The following is a 27437-nucleotide window of genomic DNA, read 5'->3' on the forward strand; positions in this document are numbered from 1 at the left end:
CCTCACCACTGAATCCTCCAGAACCCTGGTCTCGGACTTCCCAGCTTCCAAGACTGTGAGAAGTAAAAGTCTGCTGCTTATAAGTTGCCCAGTGTATGGTATTTTCGATAACGCAGCCTGAACGGATTAAGGTGTCTGAAAGCCAGAAGCAACCTTTGAGAACTCCAGGGGCCTACCCCCTTGACTCCTCTGCCTCTCTTGCTAACTATCTCGACCAGTGACCATTTCTGAACATGCCAGGTCCCTCCTGCCTCCTCCCCCTTCCTACTCCCACCACCCCCCACTCCAGATGAGATGCCCCCTTTCTCCTCTCTTTCCTTGGCTCAATTCTTCTAGATAAAGAATATTCCCATGTAGCATGGCTTCGACCTGGTTGGGTGTCCTGCCCTGTGCTTCCTGGCTGGCCCTGTGAGTCTGTTTCCTTTACCCGTCATCCCCAGAGGGGTCCTGGATGACACGGATGTCCAGTTCACCTCTGTGAAGCATCTACAGGCACTTGGCTGGCCACATCTTACCCTACGCAGCTCTCCAGGTGTTCCAGTCACCCTACTAAGCACATGACAATAACCCAGAGAGGCAGGGATGGCTGGCATTCCTATTTTACAGCCAAAGACACAGAGCACAGGGAGGGCATATGACTTACAGCAAGTAAGTGTGTGGGGTCCACTTGCCTGATCTCAGTTGGATAGTGTCTCCAAGATGCACGCCCACCCATAGCCTCAGAACACAACCTTCTTTGGATATAGGGTCTTTGCAGAAGTAACTAGCTAAAATGAAGTTATTGGATTAGCTGCTGTTGCTGTTCAGTCTCTCAGTCATGTCCGAATCTTTGGGACCCCATGGACTGCAGCATGCCAGGCTTCCCTGTCCTTCACTATCTCCTGGAGTTTGGTCAAACTCATGTCCATTGAGTCGTTGCTGCCATCCAACCGTCTCATCCTCTGTCGTCCCCTAATCCAATGACTGATATCCTTGTAAGATGAGAGAACAGCATCCCACAGAGGAAAGAGAGATGCATATGATGATGATGGAAACAGAGACTGGGGTGATGGCCGGACACCAAGGAACACCTATTGCTGGGAACCAGTAGGGGTGAGAAGGGTGCCAGGAAGGAAGCCTTCAGAAGCAGGGTGGCCCTGCCTCAATTTCAGACTTCTGGCATCTGGAACTATGAGAGAAAACACTTGCGTTGTTTCCACTCCTCTGCCCTATGATCAGTTGTTACGGCAGACACAGAAAAGTAATAAACTACCTCTCAGAAAGAGAAGCGGGGGGCGGGGGGCTGTGACATCCCTACCCTTTCCCTGGACAGGGGAAAGGGTGGGCCTGCCTGTCCTTTCATGAGACAGCATTTTGGGAGAGACACAGGCAGGAGCCTGGGGGGACATTCCCAGCAGCTGGACTCCAGGAAGATTGGAGGCAGCCACCTGGTGCCTCAGTTTTTATGTTTTACAATGTGGAGCCCATGAGTGAACATGAGTTAGGCATGGGTATAGGCAGTGGGAGACTGGAATAGACAGTGAAACTGATCAGGTCTCAATCTCTGAGGGAACCGATGATAAGAGTTTATGCAGAATCTTTATCCTTTAAGCATGCTGCCCCGTTTATTCAGGCTCCTCGGACCAGAGGAAACATTGAATGAGATTTAATATAAAAATGGTTCTTTGCAGTATGCTTTTAAAATTCTTCTATAGCTAACTTTTTATGTCCAGATGGTGCGAGTTGTGGAGAACCCACATGCCAATGCAGGAGATGACATAAGAGATGCGGGTTCAATACCTGGGTTGGGAAGATCCCCTGGAGGAGAGAATGACAACCCACTCCAGTATTCTTGCCTGGAAAATCCCTTAGACAAGGGAACCTGGCGGGCTATGGTCCATGAGGTTGCAGTGTGGGACACGACTGAAGCAGTTCTGCATGCATGCACTGTCCCCACGAAATTTACATTCTAGGGGAGACAGGCTGTGACTAAATCAGTAAACAAATGATTTCAGAGAATCACTAGGGATGGGAAGAAAAAAAATTCCCATCTCTAAAGATAACGAGGCTTCACAAAATTAAACATTCTAAATAAAAACAAAAAACTGAGTTGAATGGTTTGCCTGTGATAACGATCGGACAAATGTCTGCCCGGTGGTCCAGGCAGGAGCCTGCGAGCTCTGACTCAGAAGGGCCTCGGGCTGGCCCTGCTAGACTTATGCCAAAGGCCAGCCTAAGGTGCAGCCAGAATGTGGCCCATCCAAGTCTAGTTTCTCCATTTCGGGGCCAGCAATAAAAGAGATGACTGGGCAGGCAGCCTGCCCAGACCTCGCAGGAGGGAGAGTACATACCCTGGGCCAATTCTCCAGGCTGAACTGGCAGAAAGGCTGACTGTTCCCCGAAAGGGCCATGCTCCTTCCCTGCCAGGAAGAGCATCTGCAGGCCCTGGAGACACGCCTATGAGAGGTGCCGGTACTGGACATGCCTCTTGTCTGTAGATTTCACCCCCCTGAGGGTGCAGTGGGGTGGCCTCTTTGAGAAAGGCACATGGAGCCAACTTCAGGAAGAACAGAAGGCAAACTTTCCAAATCAAATGAACACGGTCGCGAACATGAACAAGGATGGTTTTAGAGGCAAGCACAGAGATGTAGCTATAGAACAGGACAATGGAAAAGACAGGTGCCTTTAGTCATGGGTGACAGAAGCAATGGAGAAGGCAACGGCAAGCCACTCCAGTACTCTTGCCTAGAAAATCCCATGGATGGAGGAGCCTGGTAGGCTGCAGTCCGTGGGGTCGCTAGGGGTCGAACACGACTGAGCGACTTCACTTTCACTTTTCACTTTCACACATTGGAGAAGGAAATGGCAACCCACTCCAGTGTTCTTGCCTGGAGAATCCCAGGGACGGGGGAGCCTGGTGGGCTTCCGTCTATGGGGTCACACAGAGTCGGACACGACTGAAGTGACTTAGCAGCAGCAGCAGCAGCAACAGAAGCAATGAGAGAAATGGAACTGTTCTGGAGAGAGGAGCATATAAAAGCTGCTTCTGGGCTCCTGTGTCCGCAGTGACTTTTCACCCAGTTTGTCTTCTCAGGTCAAACATCCGAACCAGTGTGGGACTGGAGGAGAAAACTGGCCTGTTTGCTTATTACTAGACACACACATGGAGAAGGCAATGGCAAGCCACTCCAGTACTCTTGCCTAGAAAATCCCATGGATGGAGCAGCCTGGTAGGCTGCAGTCCATGGGGTCGCTAAGGGTCGGACACGACTGAGCGACTTCACTTTCACTTTTCACTTTCACACACTGGAGAAGGAAATGGCAGCCCACTCCAGTGTTCTTGCCTGGAGAATCCCACGGACGGGGGAGCCTGGTGGGCGTCACACAGAGTCAGACACGACTGAGGTGACTCAGCAGCAGCAGCAGCAGCAGACACACACACACATGACTGAGGAATGTGGGGGAAAAACATGGAATAAAGGCACTAGTCTAATTTCTTCCGTGTCAATCATTGAAGTTCCCCACTCTCTAATTGTCCTAAAAGCCGATGTTCTTTTATACTTTGAATTCAGGCAAGTGGATTTGGGGAAAGCCCCTCTGAGGGGCTTCCCAGGTGGCTCAGTGGTAAAGAATCCTCCTGCCAATGAAGTAGACACAGAAAACTCGAGTTCAATCCCTGGGAAGATCTCCTGGAGAAGGAAATGACAGTCCGCTCCAGTATTCCTGCCTGGAGAATCCCATGGACAGAGGAGCCTGGTGGGCTACAGTCAGTGAGGTAGCAGAGAATTGAACGTGACTGAACACACACACACATACACACACACTCACATGTTCCCTCTGAGGTGGCTCTTAACATGTCAAGTTACCTCAAGAGCTACTTCAGCAACAGAAGAAAGCTCCCTTTATGAATGAGAGAATAAAGACTGTGATTCTAACTGAATAACTATGGAGCTTGTTTTGACAATCTCTGGATCACTAAATGCTTCCAGAGCAACCAGGAAGAACAGGGTTTTCTTGACCATTGACATTCAAATTTTTCTTAAGTTAAAAATATAGCCAATATTTTCAAATAACTTTAAATGACGCATAATTTGTAAAAATATTGACTCACCATGCCATACACCTGAAACTAATATAATACTGTTAATTAACCACAGTTCAATTAAAATAAATCTTTGAAGAAATTTTATAAACTTGGAGATAGGTAAACTGTCTAAATGAAATGATGCTTTATCTTTTTCCACTGGTGAGTATAGAATGAACGTTTTCCTGTTTTAAACTCTTACACATATATATCAACATTTTTATGCTCATAGAGAAATTGCTCAATAAATTAAGTTGACCTAAAAAAAATCAGCATTGGTGTTTTGTATCTATATGAGATGGTGGATGTCAGCTAATCTTATTGTGATAATCATTTCACAATATGTGTAAATCATTATGCTGTACATCTCAGACTTACACAGTGATGTATATCAATTATATCTCAGTAAACCAGGAGGGAAAAGAATGGAAGAAAAGAAACAAAAAATGGCCTTCACTCCTAGCCTAAATATTGACTGAGAACCTCTGTTCTTGTCCACCCTCAGAGACTTCAGCCAAATTCTGGGGCGGTTAATTTGGTTTCCTGGCTGGAATTGCGACACCGATGGGGCAGAGTGTCTTGTAGCTGCCGACAAGCCCGTGAACAGGGTGTCAGGAAGTCCGGGAAAGCATGAGTCAGCTCAGCCTTGGCACCCTTGGCACTGGGGCTCCAGGGGAAACTTGACCAGTAGCCGAAGTCAACACAGGGCGTCAAGCAAGCCATGCAGATGCAGGGAGGTGGGGGGCAGGCAGCTGGCTCGTGAGCAAGGGCTGGGGAGGGCCTGCCAGTGTGTCCCCATGATCCCCACACAACCACACTCCACCCTTCCCAGCAGAGCCGGTCCAGCCCTTTCGGCTCTGACCACAAAGGGTGGAATTTAACGACCTGGGGACTAATTCCTTGCTGGTTTTGGTAAACTAAAAATGACAGAATGAGTAATGCATTAAAATCATCTTTTTCCTAATTGAAAAAAAATTTTTAAAAAAAGCATTACAATTCCGTTGGAGACGTGATGTCTTTGGAATATAGAGTATAACTTTCTGGGAGATAATTTGAGATTTAAATATGTAAATGCTCTAATTGACTCACTGCCCTGTGCTGACACAGGGGCAGGATTTCCAGAAAAGATTCACAGGAACTACGCGTCTCTTAGTTCTTTCCGTCTCTTCTCTGCCTCTCAGCACGCATGTGTAGGTATTTCTTTGTATTCTTGGTTTCTTCTATCACTCGTCCCTTCTAAAATATTGCTGCCCCACCTTCAGCATCGGCTTGAATGCTGAAAATTATTGGAAGCTTTTGGTCGTTTTTTTTTTTTTTTTTTTAAACACCTTGAACCTGATATATCTGTAGCCTGCCCCCAGGAGTGCAGAATAATAGAAACGCAGATTTGGTAGGACCATGGAGCCAGGGGACCTTCCATCTTACTGGGCAGGGATTCCCCCCAGAGTACCGTACTCCCAGAGTTTGACCCCACTTCACCAGGTTCCATCTCTGCTTCTGCCTTTCCACCCAGCTGGGGAGCTCAGACGTGTAACTACTGCAGACAGGATGAGGAGGCGGTTAAACTGAGGGCCAAGCGAGAAAAGCCCACAGTCTGGTGCAGGACAGGAGCTGACATCAGTGGAGATCTCGGGAGAGGTTGCGCCTGCAGGGCTGCACTTAGAGACTGGGGGCCTCTTGGCCTAGAAGCAGGCTGGAGAGGTGGTTCCCCAGATGCTGCCTCACCTGCCTCTGGCCCATGGCTCCTCCCTTCTCAGACCCCAAGGATGAATCTGTCAAGTCAGCCCATCACACACCTCTAGAAGTTTCTGGGTGTGCAAGGAACTTATAGACCAAAACTCTGGCCTAAAAGCAGACTTCTCGGACCAATATCAACACAAATAATTAGCTTGAAAAAGAATACCAAGCTCCTCCTCTCTCTCCCTCCTCTCCCACTTGACTTCATGACCCATCTCATCTCTATTAAAACTGTAACTGGAAAAAAAGCTGGTTTCGCAAAGATCCCTGTTATAGAAAGTGTGGCTGTAAATTATCTAGTAACTTGAGCATTTCTGCTTTACAGCTTTCACTGGAACTTATCACTTGTCTTTACATTCCGAGGCCAGGAGGTTAAAAACAAAAACACACATAAAAGAAACAACCAAAAAAACCAACAAACAAAAAGACCCCAAAAGTAAGATTTTAGATCTTGAGAAATAAGACATAGATACTATCAAAACATGTTGCAAAATTACAGAAACATTGCTACATTTTCCATAGGGTTCACTTTTGAGATGAAAAACTAATTTGGAACTTATGATTTCTTTGAAAAAAATTCGCTTAACCAAACCGAAGACATTTACTTGGGAGAAGAAAATGACTAACTTGTAGTTTCCACAATGAGAAACACATTCCCATGGCTTCTGGCCACTTTATGTCATTACGTGATGGGCTTAAATTGTGTTCAGTTATAATGAGTTAAAAATATGAATGAAATCTTTAAATTAGTCAGAATAACGTCATGCCTTAAACATCCTCCCCTGCAAAGAAAGAGAGGATATTGGATGGCAACTGACCTAACGATCGTTTCTGAGGATCGATCCCAAACCTGACAGCCCATATTTAACTTCAAATCAAGTGATGCAACTTCATAATTTAAAAAAAAGAGAAAAAATTTGCAGGCCTCTTATGGTTGCCATGAGATAGGGCAGTGTAATGGCTTTGAGCATGTCTCTTCCTGCAGCGTATCTGGCCTTGAGTCCACAGAGCCCCCGTCAACATCAAAGGAAGCTGTAGGAGCTGGTGTGTGGAACCCCAGATAGCCCTAGGAAGGGGGAGGACCCATCCTCTGCCAAGAGGAATTGCTAAAATTAGATGGTGAGGTAGTCCCAGTGCTGGAAGGCATCTTGCTGATCATCTGCTTCCATCGATGATAGAACCCGTCAGACCTTCCAGACCTTCAAAGAAAAGGGCTTATGCAACCGGCAGGAATGCCTTTCTGTTGGAGATTCTTCCCTCCCTCTATCTTAAGCTCTTCATGTGATATTCAAGTCAATTTCCTCTTGCTTTGGGGCTCAGTGCAGATGGCGGGCAGCCAGGCCCTGCATTTTCCTCCGGGCTTTCTAAGACGGTTTTTCTTTATAATCTGAGACCATCATTTGGCCCTCCCCCTTCATCTGGGATGCTGTCCTGAGGTCTTTATTTTGGTTTCTGGGTGCACTGGGGATGCACACGAAATCCTGCAAGGAGGACTGGAAAGGTCAGGGCCAGACTCACACTGGGGCCGAGTGAGCAAGTGGTCCAGTAGCATCTTTGCTGCTGCTGTTCTGTCTCTAAGTCATGTCCGACCACATGGACTGCAGCACGCCGGGCTTCCCTGTCCTTCACTATCTCCTGGAGATATGTCCATTGTTCAAATTCATGTCCATTGAATTGGTGATGCCATCCAACCATCTCATCCTCTGTCGCCCCCTTCTCCCCCTGCCCTCAATCTTCCCCAGCATCAGGGTGTTTTCCAAGGAGTCAGTTCGTCCCATCGGGTGGCCAAAGTATTGGAGTTTCAGCTCCAGTGTCAGTCCTTCCAATGAATGTTCAGGGTTGATTTCCTTTAGGATGGACTGGTTTGATCGCTTTGCTGTCCAAGGGACTCTCAAGGGTCTTCTCCAGCATCACGATTCGAAAGCATCAATTCTTTGGCACTCAGCATCTTTATCTCCCCCTTATCTCCCTCTCTACCCGCCTTGCCTTGCCCTGGTGACAGTATCTGAAACGTCTGTCACTCGAGAGTTAAGCTCAGGGGTAAGCACTGCCCCTCCTTCTATGTTTCTCTTCAAAACTTTGGGTCTGCCAGGAAAGGGTTAAGTCCCTTAAAATTAATATCTTTGCTGCCCTGATTTCCTCTCTAGGAAATATTTAGGGCAGCAACAGAGGCTGGGAGAGGGGATGGGGAGGAGAGAAAAGGGACTTAGGAAAAGGGGACCTGAGTGGGGACCACAGAGATCAGGCTCACTTCCCTGAGAATGTCCCTTGTGGCTTCCTCGGCAGGACCACACAATGTCCAGAGGCCACTGTGTGACTCGTAGAGATAACAAAGGCAGTTCCTGGCAACATCCGCTCCATCCTCCCCCCCCTCCATCATCCGTCTTCCTCCCCAGAGAATCTCTCTTTGGCTTGGGGCACCACGAACCTCAACTCTGCCGAGCGGGGACAGAGCCAGATCCTCGTGAGTCCAGTCTGCAGCCCATCTTGTCAATTTCTTTCTTCTCAAGACCAAAACAAACCACAAACCCTCTTATCCCCTGAAATATCCACCCATGAAGCACAAACAGGGGATCTGTGTTCCAAAGCAAAACCTTTCTCTTTGAAGGGGCCAGCCTTTACTGCTTCTGCCCTCCAAATGGTAGGTTTAATAGACATGACCCTGAGGCAGGCATATGGTAGTAAGCAGGTCTATTACGGGGTTGAATTGGTGACTTGTGGTGGCTGTCAAGCATTGGGGGCCTTGAATTCAGGCCTGTGGGTGAGCAGGGCACACACAGCTGGGCAAGAGCGGCCCTTAATCTTCTGCCAGCTGGACCCAGAGACAGGCCTGGGAGGCTGGAGTGCTTCGGGCTGCTCTTGGCACATGTTCCAGAAACAACTCTGGTAGCAATGTGGGGCCGTGGCTCCAGGCCTGCCCCAGAAAAACACACTGTCAGCATATGTTAACAGGCTGCCTTTCCTCCAAAGATCACAAAATGCATTCCATCTAGTGTCTGTTTTGCAAGTGTTACTATCTGTGTTTTATGGGCAACAAAACCAAGATACAGCAAGGCCTTTGAGCTCTGCTATGTGGGGGTGAGTGCTGAGGGACTGACCTGGGGAGACCTGTGCTTCCCGAGTCTCAGGAGGTTGCAAAAACAGCTCCCTCTCCCTCTCCAAAGTTCTTCCAGAATGGTCTTCCTGGCTGGCAGATCTCAGGGGCTGGTGGGAGTTAAAAGGAACACGTGTGTTCCAAACTCCCTGGAAGAGAGAGTGGTATTAAAAACACATGCACCCAAGCCAGTGTTGCCATGTGTGGACCCGGCTGAAAGGGGTTGGCTGCTTCAGAACTGGGCTTTGTGACCACACGTGGTGAGGCCTTCATGCCCCAGGAAGCACGTGGAAATGAACAGAAGGCCTGGCTCCTTCTTTCCTGTGAAGCATAAGACCATGCAGATTCTGGTCTTTCTCCTTTGGAAAATGTGTGTATCAAGTCACTTCACTGGTGTCCAACTCTATGTGACGCTATGGACTGTAGTCCGCCAGCCTCCTCTATCCATGGGATTCTCCAGGCAAGAATACTGGAGCGGGTTGCCATGCCCTCCTCCAGGGGATCTTCCTGACCCAGGGATCGAATCTGTGTCTCTCGAATCTCCTGCATAGCCAGGCGGGTTCTTTACTTCTAGGACCACCTGGGAAGCCCTTTTGCAAAATGTGACCATCCCGTAAGACTCGATTTTCTTAGGAACTCACCACCGACACCAGCCAACAGAAAGAGGAACCTTCTAGTCTAATATTAAGTGAAATTTTCCAGTTGACTCTGTTCTATTTCAGCTGTCTCTACCCACATAGAGCTTCATCTTCATTGGGCAAAACAAGATAAGCTTCCCTCCTGAGACCTCAGAGCCATATTTACAATATTTGAATCTTACACAAATTATTCTTTCATTGAAATTTAAGCGATCACTAGAGTTAGGAACTAAAAGTTAAGACACCGAGGCATCTCAAACCAATAGGCTGAAAGGTGTCTAAGGGACCTTTCCTCAGGGCAGTATAATAAGCGACCTGTGCACTCATTCGTGTCTGACTCTTTGTGACTCTATGGACTGTAGCCCGACAGGCTCCTCTCTCCATGGGATTTTCCAGGCAAGAATACTAGAGTGGGTTGCCATTTTTTGTCTCCAGGGGATCTTCCCAACCAAGAGATCTAACCTGAGTCTCCTGTGTCTCCTGCACTGGCAGGAGGATTCTTTACTACTGTGGCACCTGGGCAGTCTATGGGTCGGAAAGAGTTGGACGTGACTAAGTGACTGTTTATTACTCTGTGCAAGGCCGTAATCAATTCCAAAAAAGGCAAATTAAATCTATGGACCTTTTCAAATCTCTATGGAAGACGAGCCCAGAATTTTCACTGGAAACTAGTACTTACCAACCAACCAGCAAACATTTACCATATACCTACTGTGTGTGAGGTTCTGTGGGCACAAAGATCTCACGCAGGTCTGCGTGATCCAGTGGCTCCTGCTCTTTGCCCTTCTGTAATTGGCAAGGACTGCTCTCAGTATTTGGGGATTCTTTGTTATTGCTCTCAACTGTGTCTCAAACCCTGTATTCTGGAGTGGCCTCCGAACCTGAGTTCTGTTCTGGGGGAGCTGGAGTTTGGGCCAACTCTTCATGATAGCCTTGCACATACAGGGAACAGCTGTTAGTTATCAGCGGTGGAGCCACTTCTCCCAGGGCCAGGATGAGCTGGGGATAAGGCAGCAGAACGCAAAGGGCTGGCTTCAGTGTGTCTGAGCCTAAACTCTGGATTGTTTCCTCCCAAATCTAGTCTTCCATAGTCCTCCGTACTTCTGCACCAACTGTAACTTCCAAATGGTTTAGAAGAACGTTTGATTCTTCCATGCCTTTTTTTTTTGCTCATGCCCTCTATCCAAACTATCATCAAATAATGGTTTTAACCTTTAAATCAGCCACTTTATCATTCCCATGAATTACCATAATTTCTTGCTTCCATTTGCAATATTCTCCTATTTGGCTTTTTAAAAAGTTTTTTTGTTTTAATCTTTATTTGAGACATAATACACATAAAATTCACCCAATTAAAGTGCAAAATTCAGTTTTTTGTATACTACATTATTATTTTTTGAGTTGTAAAATATATGCAACATGAAATTTTCCATTTTAACTGTATTTAAGTAAATATTTCAGTGTCATGAATTATATTCACAATGGTGGTTGTGTGACCATTATAACTATCTCTTATCAAACCTGTTTAATCACCCCTAAACAAACACTGTAAACTAGGAATAGAAAGGGACTACTTCAACGTGATAAAGACCATATATGAAACACCTATAGTTAATATCATACTCAACAATGAAAAACTGAAAGCTTTCCCTCTGCAATCAGGAACAAGATAAGGAAGCCCACTTTTGCCATTTCTATGTAACATAGTACTGGAAATTCTGGCCAGAGCAATTGACAAGAAAAAATGATCTCTGTTCTTCAGTTCAGTTCAGTTCACTTCAGTTGCTCAGTCGTGTCCAACTCTTTGCGACCCCATGAATCACAGCACGCCAGGCCTCCCTGTCCATCACCAACTCCCGGAGTTCACTCAAACTCATGTCCATCAAGTCGGTGATGCCATCCAGCCATCTCATTCTCTGTTGTCCCCGTCTCCTCCTGCCCCCAACCCCCTCTGTTCTTAGGTGATGTTATAACCCTCAAAAAATCTGCAAAGCCCCTGTTAAATCTAATAAACGGTTTTAGCAAAGTTGTAAGATATAAAATCAACATATCAAATTAGTTGTGTTGCTACATATGCTTAATGAACTATCCAAAAAGGAAATTAAAAATCAATTCCATTTACAAAACTATCAAAAAAAAAACAAAATACTTAAGGGTAAATTTAACCAAGAAGGCAAAAGACTTGTACACTGAAAACTACAAAACATTACTCAAAAAAATTAGAGGAGATTTAGATAAATGGAAAGACATTCCATGTTCATGGGCCAGAAGACCTGATAATGTTAAGATGATGATGATACTACTCAAAGCAAACTAGAGATTCAAAGCAATCTATCAAACCCCCATTGGTGCTTTTTCAGAGAAATAGAAAAACGCATCCTAGAACTCTGATTGGCCTTTCACTTGCTAGTTCCTCTGCCTGACACTCTCTGGCACCTGTTATCTGCCTGACTCCCTGTCTCAGCTCCTTCAGGCAAGTATGATGGTGTCAACACCCAGGTCACATGCCATCAGCCATCTTCTCATCAAGGCCCTCCCTTCCCACCCTTGCCCTCCCAATCGCCTCTCATTTGCCTTATTTTTCTTCATTTTGCTTACTATCAGCTGCCCCCATGGTATACTTTACTTATTGTTTGACTTCCCTTTTTGAATATAAATTTCATGAGGTCAGGGAATTTTTTTTTCAGTTGGTTCACTGCTACATTCCTAGCACCTAGAACACGTCAGGCGCATAGTAGGCACTAAAGATAGATTGAGTGCAGGAATGTAAAACACACAAGAAAAATAAATACATTAGAGTCTATTGCTTTTGTCCTGAAACAAGAGCAGCAAGTGACTACTAATGGGAGTTCTGCCTCGTGTCCTCCTAACAGAATTTAGCATAAAGTGAAACACGTTGGTAAAAGAACAATACAGTTTCATCAAACAGCCAAGTAAGTGGTGAGTTCGTGTATTTCCTCCTATCTGAATGTCATGTTCACTTCGGGCCGTTTTCAGACCATCAGTTCTCTTTCCCATGTACTGCTCCACGAATCTCAATATATTTGAAATCACCTCCCAGTCTGAAAAAGTCATCAGGGTATCTTAATGCATCTTAATCTTCCATGGCAAAGGACCTGAGTGCGTCGAGATTCGGTTATGACTATATGTGAGAGGCCAAGAACTTGACTTTGGCTGGGTGAGAGCAAATCTCGATACCAAGGGAGCAGGCAGACAGCTGGTAGGAAAATAATGGGAATGGACGCGAGTGAGTAAAACAGAGCTGAATGGTAATGAGAGACTCCCATGAGTGCGAAACTTAGTACGTGTAGACACAACTACATGCCAAACAAATTTGCAATTTCACATACTTAAGTTATGATTTTCACTTTGATGATGATGAGCGAACAAGAAGGAGGAAAGCTGTCTGTTAAAAGAGATGACTCATCTACGTCTTATTTTGCATCCATCTTGGAAGCGTCCTCCTGAATGACATCACTGGCCTAATGAATCCGTGATATCTCCAATAGAACAGCACAGAACTCCAGTTTCAGTGACAGGGTCAATGCATTGGGACAACCCCCGCTCCCTGCAAGGCTCAATTCCTACATTCCCATTCTCGGGGGGGCGGGCAGTTACTGTCCTGAGAAGGAGAAGCCTGCTGCCTCCCCAAGATCACAGATGAGCTGTTCCTATCCTGACATTGACAGAGCTGATGTTCCTGAAGCAATCATTCCATCAGTGGAACAGAATGTTTAGAACACTCATGAGGTAAAATCAATGAAAACAGAACAAATATGCTTTAGAAATTTTCTTTTAAATATGTTCTTTATGTAGGGTACGAGTGTGGACCTTCCAACTTTGCATTTATCTATGTATCTATCTATAGATTTTCAAAATACTCCGTTTGCACTGATGAATCCCTTCCGTCTAAAGTTTCTTTAAAGTAGAAAACCATTTTCACTACCATTTGCCGTTGAGAAAATGAAGGTAAGAGGTTGCCATGGTAGCCGCCTTCAGGAAATGGTCGAGTCAAAGAAGGAAGAACTTGAAAATACAGAACTGTGCTCATCCTGCGCTCTGCTAGCCGTCATGCAGAATCAGTCACACCCATGGTGGTAAGACTCCACAGGCAGCACAGCATCTTCGGCTGCAGCAGATGCTTGTTGTATCAAAAGATTCTAAAAGCCCAAAAGGCCCAGAAACTATAACTAGGACAGCCCCTTATTATGAATGACGAAAACCTCCCTTGTTTTCCAACGGCAGCTCTGGTGACAGCATGTAAGATACAGACCTCAGCATCAGGGCAAATCTCAGAGGACCCTGAGTGAAAACTGCTCTCTTTTTATGCTGCCTGAAGAATAAGACAGCAATTACAGGGCACAGCTAAGGGCGTGTCGCGAGTCAAGTCAGAAAAAGTTCAGACCAGAACCCAGAAGTTTTGACCCTGTTCTTATCACCCTGTCCATTGTAGAACCGGCCATTTAATCTTTCTGAATGGACCAAGGATTCTTTGAAATGGAGCCCAACATGGTCCCACCCCACCTCCAATTTATCCTATTGCTTCTACACCTGTGGATATCACCACGTGATTGGGTTGTGTCCCGGGGAAGTGGATACACTCAGCTTTCAGGTCCACAATGGCAGGCAGCTGAAAGCCCAGCCCTTGTTGGTTGCCTGCCTCCTGGAGGGGTGACTTTCTTGTGCTCAGCCTCAGCTAGGGTCAAGACCGAGACCTTCAAGGGCACAACTTGGCCATGATGCCCATAATTCAAATTCACATCACTTGCTCATCACCAAGGAACTTTGGTTTGCCTCATTCTAAAATGGGATTGGGAAATCCTTAGTTTTGGTTAAAATTTCTGTGCTTCAGGGTTTTAAGACGATCTCATTCCTTTTTCCATTAACAGCAAAAACCTTGAAACCTGATGTCTCTTCTTTTTCAGTCACTGAAGTCCTGGGCAGATTTTGTTGATTTACACAGAGGTAGAAAGCATGTTCTTTGTTAGAGTAGCACTTCTTACTTTTACCAACATACGCATCCCCTTTGACAGAGAGATGGGGAAATAGGACAAACAGAAAAGAGAGGAGGGAGGAGAGAGAGACAGAGGAAGAGAGACAGACAGACAGACAGGGGCAGAGACTATATTTTGCTTTTTAAAGACCCCCTCCTTCCCCAAGGCTGTCTACAGTCTATAAACACCATTTGGATTCTATGTGACTCATTTTTTATCCCAGGAAATAGCCTCTTCTGCCCTCCAAAGCACCACATTTTAAATTCTTAGACTTGAGTCTAATTGGAGTCAGATTAGACTTCTGTTCCCCTCTCCCCTCCAAGACCTCAACAATTATTTAGTTAATAAATGCTATGAAACTCCACATTACACAGTTTCTATTTTTAAGCCTAGAAACCCTCTGCTTTCCAAACATGCTATACTACTTAACAGACTGTCTCCACAATTCCACCCTTGTCCCTGGGATCTAAGCTCCATTCCTATAAAGGACACAGATTGGTCCTGCTGGCCCCCAAGCATCCTTCTTGAAGTTCTGTCTCTTGTGGGTATGTGCTATGTGCTTAGTCGCTCAGACATGTCTGACTCTTCTCGACTCCATGGACTATAGCCTGCCAGGCTCCCCATGGGGATTCTCCAGGCAAGAATAGCTGACTGGGTTGCCATGACTTCCTCCAGGGGATCTTCCGAACCCAGGGATCGAACCCAGGCCTCCTGCACTGCAGGCGGATTCTTTACCATCTGAGCCACTAGTGAGTGGGTCTCTAAATCCTCCGTCAGCACTTGTCAGCAGGGCACCTTTTCTTGCCATGGAAGACGTTGCACAAGGAAGAAAACTTTGGCATTTGGCTCAGCCCAGACCTCTTCCCCACTGCATACCTTTGAAGCTCCCTTTGAATTTCATGCCAGGACCCGGAGTGTTGGGATGGCACTATTTTGTGAATTTCCTGCTGCCCTGCCAGGATCGATACAGGGCCTTGACACGTTTACTCCCTGCCCAACTGGGACACGTGGCTGCCAGTGCTCCAACCCCCAGCTGGAATGCCTGGGATTGTACTTGACTGCAACTGCCTCTTCACAGCTGGGAACATCTTCCCAGGGTCTCCAACAATGAGTAAGTCTCTCACATCATCCTTGGCAGGCTCATCCCAAGCATAAGTCAAGACTGACAACAAGTGTGATCCATCATTGCCAGAACTTCTTCAGGGACTGAGGAGCTAACATGTCACTTCATAGCCAGGGATCAGGCACACTGAAGCTGAGAGACAGGATTACCGGGGGAGGTGAAAACACACACATGCTAGAGATTGGAGATTTACAAATTCAGTGTCCTCAATATTTTTACGGGCTTCCCAGGTGGTGCGAGTGGTAAAGAATTCCTCTGCCAACGCAGGAGATGTAAGAGACGCGGGTTCCATCTCTGGGTCGGGAAGATCCCCTGGAGAAGGAAATGGCAACCCACTCCAGTATTCTTGCCTGGAGAATCCCCGTGGATAGAGGAGCTTGGTGGGCTACAGTCCATGGGGTCACAAAGAGTCAGACACGACTGAATGAGTAAGCACACACGCGTACATATAATATTTTTAGAGAAAATCTGCTTTGCTTCCATAAAAGGCTCAAGAAGGCAAACCAAACTTGCTATTTTTTTCAGAAAGCACAACGAGAAGGACAGTCCATCTGGTTAGCAAAAGAAAGCCACATTACTCTTTCAAGTCTTCCAGCATCTTTCATATAATCCCCTCTCTCTAGCCAATATGGAAGAAAATTATCCATGTGGCTCAGATGCCGAGAGCCTGGCAACTAGAGTCAGCCAGACCTGAATCTGAGTCCCTGTCCAGCGCTAAGTTAGGTATTCCCTCTGGACCTCATAAAGATAACAGTGATACCAATGTCAAGGATGTCACATATGCAGGGCTCAGCCCAGGACAGGACACATACATGTTCATGTGTTAGTGACATTGTGATGTTAACATTTTCTTTTTGCAGGGTGGGAACAAGGTGCACAGTGCAGGAGTCATGGCAGCCAAAGCTTTGACACCAGGGCTCAGCTTGGTGCTTCTGACAGGCTGCCACTAAGATCTGAATCAATGCTTGGACACAGACCCTTCCCTTTCTCTGCCAAACTGAAGGTCCTGGGGTAACAGGGGAGAAAACAAGAGGTCTAACCTGGAGTCTCCTGTAGGATACCGCCCTTCCTGGTTCACCAGGATGGTCCCCATCTCCTGCCTCATCCCTCTCCCCTCCTGAAAGTGCCTCAGTTTGGAGGACAAATGATGTGCTCACCCTATCCTCGAACTACCTTAGGTAGCTTCCAGAACTGTGCCGTCTATAGTTGTGTGTGTGTGTGTGTGTGTGTGTGTGCACACATGCTTAGTCACTCAGTCGTGTCCAACTCTTTGCCACCCCATACACTGTAGCTCCCCAGGCTCCTCTGTCCAAGGAATTTTCCAGGAAAGAAGACTGGAGTAGGTTGCCATTTCTTACTCCAAGGGATCTTCCCGTCCCAGGTCAAAACCGCATCTCCTGTAATGGCAGGCAGATTCTTTGCCACTGTGCCACCTGGGATAGCCACTCGCAAATGTGGCCTATAAACCCTTGAAACATAGCTGGTCTGAATTGAGATGAACAGCAAGTGTAAAATACCCACTGGATGGCAAAGACTTAAAAAATGTAAATTATCACATGAATAATTTTCACAATGCATGCTGAAATGACATTATTTGGCTATATGGGCTCAATAAACATACAAGCAGAATTTAATTTTGCAAGTTTCTTTTTACTTATTTGATAGGGACTACTAGAAAATTTGAGCTTCAGCCAGCTCCAGGAGATGGTGAAGGACAGGGAAGCCTGGTGTGCTGCAGTCCATGGGTCACAGAGTTGGACACGACTGGGTGACTGAACAACCACCACCAGAATATTGAATATGCGGGCTTGCGTTATATTCCATTGGACAGCGCTCTTCTAGAGAGATGTGTGGACCTCACACACATAATGCCCCTTGGGCGTGCGCTGTGCCTGCCCCTGAATTTTCCCTTGAGCTTTAGGGGCCTTTGCCCGCCCCGCGGAACTGCCCTAATGTCCTTGGCTGGCTGGCTCTCCACTCCTCAACCCCTGCCTCCAGACCAGACTTCGCTTCTTTGCTCCTTGGTCACATTCGAAAGGGACCCAAATTCAACAAGTCCAAAGCAGACCCCATTGGGCCCCAGGTTCCACCGTGGTCTTGCTTCGCACCCTGGATGATTACTCTTTGCTTCACCAGACTCCAGACTTTCACATCACCGTCTCTCTGACCTCGAGTTCTTCCCTCCAGAGGCTAAGTTGATTGCCAATCTCCTGGGGCACTTCCCTGTCATACCTCTTCCTCTATTCTTGCTACTACCCTCCATTGTCACCTGTATTCTTTAATAATACATGCTATATTTATAAAAATATAAAAATAAATAATATGTTGTTTCAATATTCTTCAAAAGTATACTCTAGCCTCTCTCATAACCACCATCCCAAACATTTTCCAAGCAACATCAGCAAGATCTTTATACAACCCAAAACTACTTCATACCTCAACTTAAAATATGTTTTTGACCTTTCATTGTGCCTAAGCTCTTCATCCTAACATCGAAAGCCCTTGAGAACCCAACCCTGTTTTATGGAGTCAGCTTAATTCCCTATTATTTTCCCTGCCTTTCCATTGCTAGACCACGCTATTTTATATGAACATGCTCTTCTGCCTCTAAGTCTTTAATTGGTGCTGCTTCTTACCTCCGATGTCCCTGTCACTGCCTCATTTGCTTGGGAGAGTTCTATGTAATTCAAGAGTGCAGTTAATACCCACATTCACCAAAAACTTGCCCAACTCCTCCTGCAGTGAGAATTGATGTATCCTCCTCCTTTCATCACGGAGCCATGATAGCACATTTACGGTGGTTCCATGTTAGCATCACGTACATAAGTTTTCCCCCTTCCCAACCAACTAGAGGTGTACTTCTTTACTATTTAGTTTATTCATCTTCTGACCCTCCCTTCCCCATGACCACTAGCCCCAGTTTCCAACAATCATTTGGAAGGTGTTCAAAAACCTATGGTGAGTTGGATCCATGACAAGTGTGTGCTTAGCATGTTCTTTGGAGGGATCACAGACCAGTTTTGTCTCAGCTCTGCCCTGAAAGAATTCCTTGAGGACAGAAAAGGAAGAGCCAGATCAGGGAAACATTTAAGGAGCAAAAGGGAAAAAATTAGGTTGTGCACATCTTTCTAAGCAGATTTTCTAATTATGTTATACCAAAATATTTGCTGAATGTGAACTTCAAGACTATCAGGGTCAATCTTCAGGAGCAGTGAGCCAAGGCTGTGCTTCAGACACTGTTTATTCCACCACTTACACCTTCTTTTCCTTCATTACAGGTATGACAGGTGCCTAGAGGTGGACTCATTTCTAACTGCAATGATGATGGATGGTCATTAGAGGCTGTGAAAAAGGAAGGCTTCTGGAGAAAGACGAAATTACACTTATATGAGGATGCCAAACTGGACTTTGCTTAAAAAGAGCCATGGATCTAAAGGGGAAAAAGATAAAGAAAAACAAAAACAAATGCAAACTTGAGGCCCCTCCCCGCACTGTAACAGAGAAGCTGATGCTTGACTTTCAGGAGAGCTGGTCGTGTGTGTGCTGAATTACAGGCAGTTATCGGTGGTCACCCCGGTGGCCCTCAAGAATTTTGAACAGCATCAAAGGGAAACATGATCGACCAGAAGGGAAATTCTACTGCATCTTTTAACCCTGGGCCAGCTCTGCTGAGTCGATGATGTATTTTATTTTTGATGATGCATTTTATTTCCATGATACGTGTTGTTCTTAAAGTCTCACAAATAGTTGCTAGTGAAGGGCAAGGTGAGGATAAATACCTCTCAGAGACCATGTGTTTGAACAATCCAAACGGGGTCTGTGACATTGCTGAGTGATTCTGAAATTAATCTGGCTTCATCCGGCAGTCAATCCACAAGGGAGGAAGTAACATTTTTGCATTAATCACCTGTGTGTTGCTCACCACCATGAAGTTGGGGTGCAAGACCATGCGATTGGTCTGATGCTTCAAAGAAAATGACACTCTGGTCAATGCAGCTTTAGTATTAATTATACCTCATCTTGCCTGGAGAATCCCATGGACAGAGGAGCCTGGCAGGCTATAGCCTATAGGTTTGCAAAGAGGCCGACACGACTTAAAACTGAACAGCAAGAGCATACTTCATCATATTATTATATTTCTGGGAAATGGTACATTGACCTACAAGCACACAAGGCAATGCACAGACATCTTTGGAAAATAAGGGATACCAGAGTCGTTCAAACCCTTCCTTGAACCAGGCCAGCTGGGGCGTAATGGACATTCAGTTAATGCAGAGCCACCTGAGCTGATGAGAGATGGCTTTGTTCAACTCTGTTTCCAGCCTGAATCAACAACTTCTGTTGAAGTAGATGAAATGAAGCTTATTGAGGAAGAAAATGGAAGATAAATGCTTCAAGAATGGCTGTTTCTAGGCTCCTAATTTCCAGGTTGGATCAAAATCTTGACATTAACTAAATGCAAACCGTGGCCAATTAGTTTAACATTTCTATGTTTCATTTCCTCATATGCAAAAAAATGAGCATCTGATTGTATGCTGCTCCCAAACGTAAAAGTTCTATCCGTGGATGCTGAAGAAGTATCAGTGGTTTGTTAGACAAACCACACCCATGTATAAATATTCTAGATGAAAATCTCCCCTGAGTGTTCACACAGTTTCATAAAGAGCTGATTTTGAGAATGAGAGCCTACATTAGAATAGTTCAGGGAAAGCATTTTAGTCTGTAATAGCCTGAATATTGGTGATATGAAGTTGGAGTCTCTTTCAACTCTGGCTTTAGGGCATATGAAAACCATATTGCATGGTCTGGTTTCAGGGTTTTATTTCCCCCTCTACGTTTAGGCCAATAGCAAGGGATTATTTCTCCATAAACTTCAGGAAAATACTTTTAAAAAACACCCCATACCATAGATTTGGGGAGACTGATAACCACTGCTGGAAATGTTATCTGTTCATTCATCTCCTTTTCATTATCTTTTCCATCATAATGTTTGAATAAGCAGAGGCCCAAAGCACTAACAATTCCTGTATTTAGAACGTTCCTACTATACTTATCATATAAAGGCACAGTCTTTGTTTACGAGAGTGTCTTTATCTGTTTGTATCTTGGGTTTCCTCCCATTCCTAGTCTCTGGAATGCTTCCTGGTAGGGAAGGATAGTCAACAAAAGTTTGTTAAAGGAATCAATAGATTAATGTACCATCCTGAGCAGAAAATACATTCACACACACAGAGTTCTACACAAGAAACTATTGATCTTGGCAGCTCTGCTGAAAATCTGTCTCCTTCCTCCGAGGCACAGGGAAGATCGCTACTCAATCATGAGTTGTCACTTGGGAGAAAATAAATATATAAACCAGACATTGCTTCTCACTGGCCCAGGATATGTTCATGTGCTGGGTTAAGGTAGATCGCTCAATGAGTTGAAATGGAAAAGAACCCAGAACAACTTGATGTTGGTCAAAGGAAGCAAAGGATGATTGGTGATAAACCCACATTAACCAAAATGCTAGAGGAGGTTTTAGTGCCTCTGACAGTCACTGCCTCAGTGACTGTCAAAACGATTTCTGTTGATTGTCAAATGGAATCTAGCATGCTCACATTTTAATTGTTTGAATAGTGAATTAAAGCAAAGGAGCATTTATTACCAGAAAGCAGAGAAGGCTTGCTAACACCCCTGCCATTTTGTTTCAAAGTATAGTAAAATTTTGGGCCCTCTCGCTACCCCAACTAGTTTCTTTCCTTGGCTTTTATGTGGGCAGGGTTGCTGTAATTTCTCTGTTCAAATAAAGTCTGTAGAAAGCCACAAAAGGAGATCTGGACCCTACAGCTTAACGAATTCTGGAAAGCAGCTGGCTTGTAACATGAGTCATTCCAGCCAAGGCTTTCTCTTTTGTATGTTTCTCTCTGACCTAAAGAGTGGGTTATTGGATGTCTTCTGGCAGGTGCTATGGGATTAAGGAGGTAGTTGCTCAGAAACAAACTCTGAATTAGGGTTTTTTTTTTTTTTTAAGAGTTTACTAAAGTAAATACGATCGTTAACTTAATCTCCCATATCTAATGTACCAAACATGAGGTTCACATTTAATAGTGAGGCTTAAAAATATTGGTTGCTGTGTGTATCTATTATTTGTGTACAGATCTCTGTGCTTTTCTCTAAGAGTTCAAGTGTTAATGATGAAATATCTAGTAAATTTCTATTTATCAGGATTCAAGCATCCCCAAAGCTCAAATATCCACATACTTTTTCCTTTTCTGCCATAATGAGAGAAAACTAGCTGCAATATGAATGAATTTACAGTGAGGTGGCAGAGAGGCTAAAGTCACTTTTAAAGGATACGATAAGATCTGTGAGGATTCAGTCACCCACATCTATAATTCTGGGCCATGGAAAACTAATAAATTTTCATATGATAACTCTCAGGTATTTCTGAAAGTGGCTCGGGTTTCTGAATCATGGAAGAAAGATTAACTTACATGCCAACTCTGTCAATATACTTAGGACTCCAATTGTATATCCACTTATTTTATATGCATATATATAAAATACAGGTTAGAATCTGCTTGAATATGTCACCACCACCAACACATCATTCAATTTCCCAAGGGAAGGATCTTATAAAAAGAATTTGGGAAGGAACTGACACACAGTGTTTGGTAAAGAGACGCAAAAGAAGAGGCAAAACAGAGAAGCTTCTTCCCTCTAGAAAGTAGAAAGCATCAGATTGCAGAGCAAAAGTTCTGAATTCAAACTTCAGCTCCTCCTCACAGAAGCTAAGCCTGACCTTGGACAAAAATCTAACCTCGAAGAGATCCATTTACACATCCACACACTGAGATGAGTAATGATGCCAGCTCTCTGTCCTGAAACAGCGAGGAATGAAGAGTGAAACTCTTTGTCTGCTTTTAAGTAGAGTATAAATCAGGCGTGGGACACTTTCTTTTGGTAAAGTGCCAGACAACAAATATTCTAGGCTTTGCAGATAAGGTCTGTACCAAAATGACTCAACTGTGAAATTTTAACAAGGGAGCAGCCGCAGACAACGTGCCAATAAACACCTATTCACAAAATCAAGTGGTGGTCATACGTGCCCCACGGGTTATAGTTTGCCGATCCCTGAAATAAATCATAATTCTTATTGTGACTGCACAACATAAGTGTCCACAGTACAACATGTCTGCAGATGGATTATCCCAATCATAATGTACATTTAGACATCATTTCTGCTCATTAAAGATGTCCTGTCCTTTTCCTGCCAACCTGTGTTTGTAAGTAAATGAAATTGAACGGAAGTCTACAGGTACAGTTGAATTTTCATCTTGGTGCTCTAGGGCAGAAAGCTAGGCTGAGGCAAAGCATTTGAGAGCTGATACTTACAAGTTACGAAGTCTTATCTAGATACAACTAATTCACAGACATCTTTAAGTATTCCTATAAATCTAACTTCTAACTGAATATCAACTGTTTCGTTTATTAGATACTAATTCATGGATCCATAAAGAGGAAGGAAAGACTGCCACAATGAAAGAGCAACTCTGAGAAGCTGAAATTAGAGGGAAAGAGTATCAGAGCTGAGTTATTAAAGGGCCTCGCCCCCAAGCTGGAGGTGGGTTATAATCAAAAAAGAATAAAACAATGTGAAGCTGGTGTTCAGTGATGGTAAATGGATTGGAATGCACTATGGGTTGGAATGTTCACTGGTGTATCCTTTCCAAAGGGTAACACGTCAGTATCAAAACCCTTAAAAAGTGCTTGGAGCCTCTGAAATAATGTCCATTTCTAGGAATTTATCCTAAGAAATAATCAGAAATGCAACCTAGATAGTATATTAAAAAGCAGAGACATTACTTTGCCAACAAAGGTCCGTCTAGTCAAGGCTATGGTTTTTCCCGTGGTCATGTATGGATGTGAGAGTTGGACTGTGAAGAAAGCTGATCGCTGAAGAATTGATGCTTTTGAACTGTGGTGTTGGAGAAGACTCTTGAGTGTCCCTTGGACTGCAAGGAGATCCAACCAGTCCATCCTAAAGGAGATCAATCCTGGGTGTTCATTGGAAAGACTGATGCTAAAGCTGAAACTGCAATACTTTGGCCACCTCATGCGAAGAGTTGACTCACTTGAAAAGACTCTGATGCTGGGAAAGGTTGGGGGCGGGAGGAGAAGGGGACGACAGAAAATGAGATGGCTGGATGGCATCAGCGACTCGATGGACATGAGTTTGAGTGAAATCCGGGAGTTGGTGATGGACAGGGAGGCCTGGCGTGCTGTGATTCATGGGGTTGCAAAGAGTCGGACATGACTGAGCGACTGAACTGAACTGAACTAAACCCAAAGATTATGTTCAGAAATGTTCACTCTAGCATCAATCATTACAGTGACATACTGGAAACAATCTGAATTACCAAAGATTTAAGGCTGGTTAAATAGATTATGTGTCATGCAATAAATAAAATAACGTTTTGAGTTATTCTTAATGGCACAGAAAAGCTCACACTACTGTTTAAGACATGAGCCACTAAACTGAACTGAACTGGTAGTGTGACAGCTGGCGCACAGGGGCTGGCATGCAGCGAACGGGCAAGAGGAGCTACTGACTGGAGGAGGGAGGGGAGGTGGGGGCGGCAGAGCTGAGGGGTCGTCAGCATAGGAGACGGGGGGCGAGACGCAGCGTCACTCATGTCTGACATCGATGGCACAGGTTCTGGCTCCTTGCTGGAATCGGATGCACATTTGCATCTTTGAAAGTTTGCAGCTTGAAGGTTCACATGTAGGGAACTTACTGTAGCCTATATGGGAAAAGGATCTGAAAAAGATTGCGCGTATATATATCACTTTGCTGTACGCCTGAAAGTAACTCAATATTGTAAACCAAGTATACGTCAATACAAAATAAATGTATTTTTAAGAAAGTAGTTTATAAAGTAATACTTCAAATGTGATATCAGCTAAAAATGCACTTTAAAGGACACTCAACAAGGGGCACAAATAATTATTAGGTTACCGACAAAGCAAACTTCTCCTTTATACTTTTCTGGGTTTTCACAATTTCTCCAATTAACTCTTGAAAAACATTTTTTTTTATTCAAGTATGGTTGATTTACCATGTTGTGTTAGTTTCAGGTGTATAGCAAAGTGAATCAGTTACACGTATACATATACCCACTCTTTTTAGATTAAAATCAGCTTTTTGAAATAAAAAAGAAAATAAACTTTATCTAAAAACCAGATTCAACTGAATTCTATTTCACTGGATGTTTTTTAAAAAGAAATGGACCACCTCTTCAGGTATTTAAGAGTACAGTTTTCACATTGAGGACCACACAGAATCAGTCTAATATTTCAATCCTCTGCAGCTACTGAATTACATCATAGTGGAAACAGTGTCAGACTTTATTTTTTGGGCTCCAAAATCACTGCAGATGCTGATTGCAGCCATGAAATTGAAAGACGCTTGCTCCTTGGAAGGAAAGTTATGACCAACCTTGATAGTATATTAAAAAGCAGAGACATTACTTTGCCGACCAAGGTCCGTCTAGTCAAGGCAATGGTTTTTCCCGTGGTCATGTATGGATGTGAGAGTTGGACTGTGAAGAAAGCTGATTGCCGAAGAATCGATGCTTTTGAACTGTGGTGTTGGAGAAGACTCTTGAGAGTCCCTTATACTGCAAGGAGATCCAACCAGTCCATTCTAAAGGAGATCAATCCTGGATGTTCATTGGAGGGACTGATGCTAAAGCTGAAACTCCAATACTTTGGCCACCTCATGCGACGAGTTGACTCATTGGAAAAGACTCTGATGCTGGGAAAGGTTGGGGGCGGGAGGAGAAGGGGACGACGGAGAATGAGATGGCTGGATGGCATCACCGACTCTGTGGACATGAGTTTGAGTGTACTCCGGGAGTTGGTGGTGGACAGGGAGGCCTGGCGTGCTGTGATTCATGGGGTCGCGGAGAGTCGGACACGACTGAGCGACTGAACTGAACTGAACTGAACTGAAGTCTTGTTCCACTGATGCCATACAGACTGGAGTAGGAATCAGACAACTTTCCTTCTGGTCCAGGATCAAGTCTTAGCTTTAAGCACATTTCATAGATCATTATCTCAGCATCTACACCTATAAAGAGGAGCTGATCAGCTTTGCTCAGTTTACCTCCAAAAAGTCGGTATTTAAACATGAAAAAAAGACATAGACTGAAAAAAAAAATCAGTATCCTCTACCTCAATCAATAGTTACTCAATACTAGAGGTAGCATTTAGGCAGGAAATTCAAGTTAAAGATTTTAGAATGATGGTAGGAACAAGGTAGAAACAAAAGTTTTCTGGTCAAGTTCAAGTCAACCATACAATCCAATTTGCCTTCCTTTTCCTACAGTCTCTACTGTGGAGGAAAATGGGAAACCAGAGCTCCCTTCCAGGAACCGACGTTGTACTGTCTTCAAACCCATCTGCAAAGGTAAAAATGTTTAACTCCATTTCATGGTCAAAACTCCAGCCTCTCTAACTAGAACCTACCTAAAATGTCACCACAAGAGAACACGGAGGGCAGGAGGGGAGACCCTGCAGGCTGAGAGCCTTGGCCGTGGTGAGGAAGGGATGGATCGTGGTCAGCCTAGCTAGCCACTCTCTGAAACACGTCTGAGGGAGTCAGGTCTCTGGGTGCATCCTTTCGTGTTGTTCCTGACCGACTTCCTGACCTGTCTGCTGGATCGCGTGTGTGCATGTGTGCTCCCCCAGCCCAACAATATTCATGGTCCCAGGGACACTGAAGACAAATCAGGCTCATCAGGGTGTGGAACGCCCAGAACCACAGTTTGTCAAGTTTTCCTCCAGAGTCAGGAAAGGAAACCACGTGCCTAGCAATTTTGAGAATCTCTGTTTTGGTGAATAGCAATCCATTGTAGCCAACCAGAGCCTCCCTGTGGGCCGGTGCGTCCCTGGCACTCTGTCCACCACCCACGGGTGGGCTTGAGACCTCTGTGCAGAGGGGAGGAAACACTCTGCCATGCCCTGCAGGGCCCTTGGCTGCTTCTGTGGACCCTCAGAGCACCTGGGATATTGCATTGTCTTGGATGCTGTGTTGGAGGATGAGATGGTTGGAGGGCATCACCAGTTCGATGGACATGAGTCTGAGTAAGCTCTGGGAGATGGTGATGGACAGGGAGGCCTGGCGTGCTTCAGTCCATGGGGTTGCAAAGAGTCGGACATGACTGAGCAGCTCAATAGCAACAACTGTGTGTGTCTCCACATCTACATGGGCTGCCTCTGCTCAGATCTGGGCTGACCCCCCACCTGGAGATTTCCTACAAGCTTCTCTCCAGGTCTGGGTGAGAGCGCCGACACTGGGCAACCCACACAGCTGACCTACCTGTGGGAACAGTGAGGGTGAGAGAGGATGCAACTCATCACAGCTTTGGAGAAAGAGAGGAAACTAATGGGGGAGCATGGGTCAGAGCAGAGACTCATCAAGGACCCCCAAGCTGACCTTGACCTTCCCCAATGACCTTGCCTTCCACCCTCTACTTCTTCCTGAACAGATGACCATGTGAGGTTAGGGTCTCATTTGCCTCATTGCCCCTCATGTTTCCTTCTGGGGTGGATTCTAAAACTCACTGATGTGAGCTTGGATCTGCTCAAACACACCAGCATCTGAATGGTTTCCCTTCAGGGAAGTCCTGAGTGTGTGTAGGTGGGTGGGTTGTCATACAGTGGGGCTCTACATGTGACCAGCCTTGTCACTGCCACTCAAATCTTTTGAGACACTTCCCTATCTGCCTCTCTTAGAGGTAGC

At 45.0% G+C, this 27437-nt stretch overlaps 1 protein-coding gene and 1 long non-coding RNA gene across 4 annotated transcripts in view; one reads left to right on the forward strand and one right to left on the reverse strand.

The window, feature by feature from the left end:
* LOC148778650 (uncharacterized) overlaps positions 1-19050 on the forward strand; it is a 28315-nt gene extending 9265 nt beyond the window's left edge. The window contains exon 3 of the long non-coding RNA XR_016037141.1: positions 18928-19050. This is a non-coding gene — a long non-coding RNA (uncharacterized LOC148778650). The remainder of the gene's footprint in view (positions 1-18927) is intronic.
* Positions 1-27437, reverse strand: part of RUNX1 (RUNX family transcription factor 1) — a 282173-nt gene that overhangs the window by 211772 nt on the left and 42964 nt on the right. The gene's annotated exons all lie outside the window — the stretch shown is intronic.

The sequence above is a fragment of the Moschus berezovskii genome, chromosome 1, assembly GCF_049115385.1.
Source record: "Moschus berezovskii isolate FMDL1 chromosome 1, NW_MosBer_1.0, whole genome shotgun sequence".
Classification (NCBI taxonomy): Eukaryota; Metazoa; Chordata; class Mammalia; order Artiodactyla; family Moschidae; genus Moschus; species Moschus berezovskii.